The 6,952-nt window shown below is 43.2% G+C and overlaps 1 pseudogene across 1 annotated transcript; it reads right to left on the bottom strand.

Annotated features, from left to right (window-relative positions):
- Nucleotides 1-908: 908 nt before the first annotated feature.
- LOC149524484 (immunoglobulin kappa variable 1D-33 pseudogene) lies at nucleotides 909-1,506 on the bottom strand (annotated as a pseudogene). The gene is made up of 2 exons (XR_016349357.1): nucleotides 1,440-1,506; nucleotides 909-1,279 (listed from the first exon to the last, which is right to left on the bottom strand). The product of XR_016349357.1 is annotated as an immunoglobulin kappa variable 1D-33 pseudogene (transcript).
- Between the last annotated feature and the right edge of the window lie 5,446 nt (nucleotides 1,507-6,952).

Genomic DNA, 6,952 nt, shown 5'->3' with positions numbered 1-6,952 from the left:
CAATGGATTTTGAAAAAGGATTTTATTGGGAAAAAAAAGCAGTCAAGATGCAGTTCTTTGGGGATAAAACCCTTTTTAGAAATAACTCTTATTCCTGAAAAAATAATGTTTACAGGGTTCTTTCAAAAAAGGGCTTTTTTTTTTTAAGGAACACATCTAGACTGCTTATTTTTTTGAAAAAATCTTTTTCTAAAAAGCGATCAGACGCAGTTATGCAAATGAAGCATGAGATTTGTAAATCTGAACTTCATTTGCATTTTCAATTTTCTTCATTTAAATGCCTCTTTCGAAAGAGGAATGTAGTCTAGGGGCACCCATAAAGTGATCCAGCCTTTCCCTTGGGCACGACCAGCCTGCTCCCACCTCTGTCCCATCCCTCCCATCTCCCTTTGGGACAATTACCCTTATGTCACAGAGAGACCAGGCCCTGGCATATGCAAGGAGAGCTGTGGTGGTGGCTCTGGTGCTTAGCGTCCCACGGGAGAGAATGAAGCTCTGGGGAAAGTCTCTCCTAGACTGCAGAGAGGTGTAGGAGCTTGCACTTTCAAATAAACCACATGCACATTTCCTGAGAGTGGAGTCCGTTATTAGTGCATAGCCATGCATCTTAGATCTCCCCCAACATACCCTAGCTACAAAGTTGCCTGATTATTGGTTAATTTAAGCAACAAAGTAAAGAGGTTATTCATAAATATCAGTTACTTTGTTTCCCCATGTGAAGCACTGTCTCCTATCTAAAGAGGCTAAAATCCCAGCTCTTTCCAGGAAAATGACTTTGGGGCAGGGAGAATATCTACACAGAGCTGAGAGGGTGTGAGAGCAAATATGGAAAATGGGATGTGGTTTATTGCATGTGCCTGACTGAGCAGGGAAGTGCTGTAGAGCGAGAAATACCCTCTGCATAACTGCTATTGAGCAGCTGGCCTGAGCAGAGTACCTTGTGCAGCAGGAGAGGTTTTTGTATTGGTCTGTATCACTGTGAGCGGGGTACGGTCACTTTGCTGACAGTAATAATCTCCAGCATCATCCACTTCAACGCCGCTGATTGTGAACGTGAAATCTGTCCCATAGCCACTGCTGCTGAACCGGTCTGGAACCCCTGTTTGGCGAGCAGACCCTTCAGAGAGAAGGAGCTTTGGGGCAGCTCCAAACTTCTGCTGGTACCAGTTCATGTCATCATCAATGTCTGTATCTGACTTGCATTTGATAGTAACAGTTTCTCCAATGGAGACTGACAGAGACTCTGGAGATTGAGTCACCACAACCTGCCCTCTGGTATCTAGAGGTGGAAAGAAAATGTGCATGTGTCACAAAGGCCTAGGAAGTTCACTCTGCAAAAATTTGAATGTGCTAGAAGTTTAACCTACCAAAGATTCATCACAAGAGCAGCTGGACCAATGAATGGTCACCACACTTCACATGTTCATTATCCTTCTTACCTTGGATCCACAGCGAGAGCATTAACAGAAGTAGCGTCTCTGATGTCATGTTGCCTGCCACCTGGCTTGCTAGAAACACCCTAATGAACTATGTGGTGCAGATTGATGGATTTATACTGACTGCTCACTGCAGTAAGGCAATGGCACAGGGTGGGACTATGCAAAGTGACAGAGCTATTTAAGCTGCCTGTGAGTTTCTGGACAGTCTGGAAATATTAATGCTTCCAGGAGCTTACATTGCTGGGTGCTGCTTCTGACAAATCTATGGCAAAGGACCCTTGGTAATACATGGAGGAGCCATCATAATTGTTAATGGAACTGATCTTATGAAGTGCTCACTGACCACCCATTGCTGTAGCTGTCAGCACTTCACAAAACCAGGCAGCACAGCCATATGGAATCCTACAAGCCACCTCTTCATTCATAGTAAGGAACATCGTGAGTTAGTGGCACCGTTTTTAGCATATTGAAACTTATGTCTAAGGTAAGCCGACATATTTACCCTCCCATTGCAGGTACCTGTGCATAGGAATCATAGGACTCAGAGATCCAAAAGACCCAAGTCATCTAATCTGAGCTTAATTACTGAGTAGGGAATGAATTACTCAGCTACTTAAACTTAAACTCATACAGTACTTAAGAGTTTTCCTGCACTTGGCACCTAACTTCAGACAGGCATTTTCTCATCTTATCAAATGCGTCACCCATCCGTATTATTAAAGAGAAGAAACACCAAGGCATTGCAAACAGAACCACTGTGTCAGATTCCCAGTGTTTTATAATTTATCAGTCTATCTATCTAGTCTATTTATCTAGCTGTGTCAGTCTGTAACTTTGAAAACAAGTAATCTTGTGGCACCTCAGAGACTAACATATATATATATATATATATTATCATGAGCTTTCATGGGAACAACCCACTTTTTCAGATGAGATGATCTTGAATGGACTACTTGTTGTGAATATAAAGCTAGTAATTTGTCTGGTTCTCTCTTTTGGTGCTCTGATTATCTTGAGTACACGTGTGAATAATCCCAGAATCTCCAGAGCCCGCTTGTCCAGATGAAGGGATGGATTGTGTATATTGACTTTGGATTTTCCTTGCAAAGTATGCAGGATCCTGAAAATTACAAGGAGATCAATATGAGCCAATAGAAATGATCCCCTTGATCATCAGAATGAGATAAGGAAACTGGTAAGCAATGAGACTTCCTCTCTGTCTGTAAGTCCTTTTGTGATCAACTTTAACCAAACAACTTTACCTATGCTCCTAGCCCCCAGAATTCCTGTTGCCATCGGGAGCAAGGGACTGAATGTTTAAAGGGCTTATTTAGCAAAGCGTGATTATATCTAACTTGAAGTGAAGAGACTAACTGATTGAAATTAAATGTAGCTTTGTGTTTTACTGAATCAGGGCCTGCCCTTGACCTATCCCGCTCCACACGGCTATCAAATCCAAACACACTGTCCCTCAGTAGCCCCTTCTCTCAGGTACTGAAGGAAGGTATAGCCAGACATGAACTCCATCTTGCTCCCCCCTCCCCAGAGAGCAAGAGAAAGGCAGTCAGCCTTTGATGCCCTGGGAAGGCAGGTGTGCTGCCTGTCCCTGACTGTACCAATAAACAGAAACTAGACAGTAAATGGGCTTTGAATGCCAAGTTTCCCGGGGCCTCCCCGCACTGTCCTAGGAGAGGAATCTTCGCCCATCACATACTAGAAGTGCCCATTGTCTTCATTTTCCCAGGTGTGAATTATGCTTTGCACTCTTCGTGGGAAACTTGGCATTCAAAGCCATTTTTCCTAATTGGCCACTTGAGACCAGGAAGAAGCCTACGTGACCCAAGGGATATAAAAAGGGGTTTAGTATCCCACCCCATTTGAGCTCCAATCACCTACACCTGCTGGCAGGTATTGATTGTCTCCTGAGGTCCGTGGGATGCCCAACCTCGCCCTACTTCTTCCCGAGGGATTGAGAGAAAGACGCTGGCCATGCCAAGTCTGGAATGCAGGGGTGAGAATTATACCTGCAATGTGTTTCTTTATGTGTACATTTTAATTGTTACTATGTTATAAATTTAGTCACTTTATTATAGTTTCTTAAGTCAAGCTGTTTCATTTCTATTGTAAGACTGCCTTTGGTAATGAGATTTAGCTATACACTGCGAAACCCAATTAACTTGTCAATCAAACAGCAGGGAGTCTTTGTATCTACCTGTAAACTGCAATAAACACTTAACTTCTATTAGAACGGCCGTTCCCTTCTATGTAAACTCCGGTATCTTGTTAGGCTGTCAATCATACTTGAGATAACTTTCTCCTTAATTGAAGCACTGCCAGTGGCCATTTTGTTTCATTGGAGACCTGCGGTCAGCAATTATCCAATCAGACCGCAGAAAAATCATTAGCCTGTCAATCAAAGGTGCAGCAGCCTTTTTGGCTTAATTCACAAATTGGCCTGCCATTTTTAAAGCCACGAGGAATCATTGTCCTGTCAATCAAATCGCCCACCCTGTTTGCTTATAGTAAAAATAAGTTTGTGCCCTCATTCACTTTATATATTGAACCAAGTTTTCTTTCCTTTCTTTCTCTTTTCTTTCTCCTACAAATAAGCAAGTGCGTGTCAAGTTTCTGACTTGAACCCATGCTGTTGTTCCAGAACTGAACACAAACAAAAAGAACTCCAGCCGGTCATAAGGGACAGATATAGGGAGAGCCGGGCGTTTGGATCGTGTCGCTTCCAGGGGAAAAGATCCATGGGGCACCTCTCAGCCTTCCCTAGGCTGCCCACTATGACGGGACCTTGTGTCCTAGCAGTTAAAGTCTGAGGTGTAATAAGCTCTCCCTATAAACTTTGGGGTGTCTGTCAGCCTGTTGGCTGCCCGCCGCGAAGGGACCCTGGCACTAGCAGTCAAAGACACAGGCATAAAACTTCTCGAGGTGCCTGTCGGCCTTCCCTAAGGCCGCCCACTGCAACGGGATCTTGTGTCCTAGCAGCTGAAGACTCGGGCATACAACATACACCATGCACTGCCCTGACCTCTGGCTGACAGAAGGGCCTTGGAGGTTTAGGGCACACAACCCAAGAACGCCTTGTCATTCCTTTCCCAAGGTTCCAGTTTTACACCCCCTACTTCTGTAAGGGTATGTCTACACTTTCACTCTATTTTGAAATAGGAATGCAAATGAAGACATTTGAAATGGCAAATGAAGCCAGGATTTAAATATCCCATGCTCCATTTGCATATTCATGTTATGATGGTATTTCAAAATAAAACGCACTGTATAGATGAGTTATTTTGAGAGAAAATCCTTCTCTTGAAATAACAGTTAAACCTCATTTTATGAGGAATTAGGGTTATTTAGAGAGAAGGGTTTTCTCTTGAAATAACACGTCTACACAGCGCATTGTATTTCCAAATAGTGCTATTTCCAAATAGTGCCATAACTTGAATATGTAAATAAGTGCGGGATATTTAAATCCCAGCTTCATTTGCAATTTTGAATGTCTTCATTCCCTATTTCAAAATATGGTGCGAGAGTAGACATACCTGGGGGCTATGTCTACACTGGCGGGTTCTTGCGCCAGAAGTATGCAAATGAGGCTAAGCGTGGAATATCGCTGAGCCTCATTTGCATGTCCAATGAGCCACCATTTTGCGGAAGAGGCTCTTGTGCCAGAAGGAGCTGTCTACACTCCCCCTTTTTGCACAAGAAAAACCCTCTTGTGCAATGCAGCTACACTGATTATTTTCAGGAATAACGGCATTGTGCAAGAGGGTTTTTCTTGCACCAGAAGGGGCAGTGTAGACAGCTCCTTCTGGTGCAAGAGCCTCTCCTGCAAAAATGGCAGCTCATTAGATATGCAAATAAGGCTCACAGATATTCCACGCATAGCCTCATTTGCATATTTCTGGTGCAAGAACCCGCCAGTGTGGACATAACCTAACAGTGTAGTGAATTGGACTGAAAAAGGTTCTCACCTACCCCTCAGTCTTGGTGAATGCTGGCTGGGGAGGTCTGTTTGTGGGGAAGCTGCAGGGTGGCCTGCATGTTGACTTTAACCACACTAGAAGATGAAGAGAGAAAATGACTCCTGCGTACGGGAGAATGGGAACATACTATCCCTCTGAATGAAAAGGAATAGAAACCTGCTGCCTGGCACTCTTAGGTGTCAATTAAATCACTTTTCAGATGTAGGCTTTGTGATAAATGCTAGGGGTGCCTTGCCAGTACATGGCACGAGGGAAGAGTTCCATTAGAAATGGTGCAAATTCAGATTCTTCCCAAAATTTCACCTATTTACACTTGCTGCATCTCATTGCACTTTGGGCAGCTGTGTTTCAGTGATGGGTGAAGAGAAGCCAACTGCCACTGACATGGTTCTGTACACGACCTGGCAAACTGGGCCTGAATTCTGTCACATGGTTCTTACATAGTGCAACATGCTGCTGCTGCAAAAGGGAGGATTCTTCAGCAGCTTCTTAAAAATAATAATCACACCACTGGCTTTTTGCAGTTTCATCAGCTCGATACAATGCAGCTTTGTTTTTAAACATTAACCTATCTTAGTAGAACAAACAATTGTTCATGAAAATAATTATCATCACTTTTTGGTAGATCTGTATGTTAGATTAGATTAGATAGGACTGAATAAGGTGCAACATTGACACAGACAGTCTGGCTCTAGCCAAGCACAGCAGAGAGTTAGTTTTACAAAACCAAACTCAACCGTTCTGTGTTTGCTGGTGATTCTAGAAACCTGAGCTCTCTTACAGAAGGACCCAGTGTTTAGCCTTTTGCCTGTGCTGTGAGCTAGTGTGTAGCCAATACAGTGAATCCACAGCACCACTGGATGCAGCAGTGCTTAGTAACTGAAGGAAGGCAAGTGGTAGAGTTTTTAGGGATGTACAGTCAATTGTAGGTCCTGCAGGGAATATGTGAAGGGGAAGAGATATGAAAGAGAGAAAGTGAGAAGAGTCAGGATTTGGTTTATTAGGCAGCAAGCACAGCCGGGTCAGTGAGGAGCCAATAAGGAAACTCATCCTTCAAATGGAAACAACCCTGGGTATTGAAGTGGAGTAGAATAATTGGAGTTAGAAAGCGAATGATCCAGACAGTAAATATCAACTAGAGCGACGTGCCTCATCAATGTATTTTGATATAAATTGGGAGAGAACAATGACAAGCTACAGGAAACACAAAGATCCATGTGCAATGCATTTAAACAAAATTAAATGCAGCTCCTGGGTGAATGGATCATTGTTTCAAAACTGGATTTAGCAAGTGTTTGCACCATCACAGCACTGTGCTTTATAACAACAGGGAATGCAACATAAGCAAGCAGAAAAATTAACTAAATACTTTTTTCTTAGAGAAACGTTTGCAAGCGCATAGTTGTGCTGGCTCCAATTATCGTAATCATTATAGAAGTGTAAGACGGGAAGGGACCTGGATAGGTTATTGTATCCAGTCCCTGCACTGAGAACAGTCAATAACAGAGGCTCCAAGTCAGA

This window comes from Pelodiscus sinensis, chromosome 4 (assembly GCF_052426305.1).
Source record: "Pelodiscus sinensis isolate ZL-2025 chromosome 4, ASM5242630v1, whole genome shotgun sequence".
In the NCBI taxonomy this organism is placed as follows: Eukaryota; Metazoa; Chordata; order Testudines; family Trionychidae; genus Pelodiscus; species Pelodiscus sinensis.
Note: the sequence above shows the minus strand (reverse complement) of the source record. Positions and strands in the feature narration are given on the sequence as shown.